Below are 651 nucleotides of genomic sequence, written 5' to 3'. Positions count from 1 at the left end.
AGAATTACCTTTAATATCTCATCCAAAAGAACAGATTTAATTTCTAAATTCTCAAAGTTACAAATATATCCAGAAGTCTGAATGGGTTCCTTTGAAGACAAAAACAAATATTACATTTCATTATACAAAATTTCCTCTTCTTTAATGAATCATGATTTGAAGGTTTACTATCAAAATTTTCAAACAAACAGAAGAGTAGAGAGACTGTCATTAACACCCATATACCCATCACCTAAATAATTATTAACATTTTGGTAAATATGCTTCATTTAATTTTTTGGTTGAAGTACTGTGAAGTAAATGTAAATTACAGACATCATGACAGTCCACCCCTAAATACTTCAGTACATATCTAAAAGATAAAGACATTCTCCCACATGGCTACATTACTATTATCACACCTTACATAATTAATATTGATTCCCTAATAGCATCTAATATCCAGTCCAAATCTTCCTAATTAATATAAAAATGCCATATATAGCTTGGTAATTCTAATTCATGCAATTTAATATTAAATTCATAGCAAAACTGATAAACACTGTATTTATATCTAAGTACATCAAAGAAATCCTATACCTTACAGAAAAGTCTCTCCTCTGTAACATGAGCCAGAGCACATTCCTGATTTATTTTCTACCTAAGAAGATT

General features: G+C 28.7%; 1 protein-coding gene across 1 annotated transcript in view; it reads right to left on the bottom strand.

Annotated features, from left to right (window-relative positions):
• Positions 1 to 651, bottom strand: part of WDR35 (WD repeat domain 35) — a 105729-nt gene that overhangs the window by 24971 nt on the left and 80107 nt on the right. The window lies entirely within an intron of this gene.

Source organism: Propithecus coquereli, unplaced genomic scaffold (genome assembly GCF_000956105.1).
Source record: "Propithecus coquereli isolate 6110/MARCELLA unplaced genomic scaffold, Pcoq_1.0 Scaffold41, whole genome shotgun sequence".
Taxonomy (NCBI): domain Eukaryota; kingdom Metazoa; phylum Chordata; class Mammalia; order Primates; family Indriidae; genus Propithecus; species Propithecus coquereli.
This window is presented reverse-complemented; position numbering and strand designations above follow the sequence as displayed.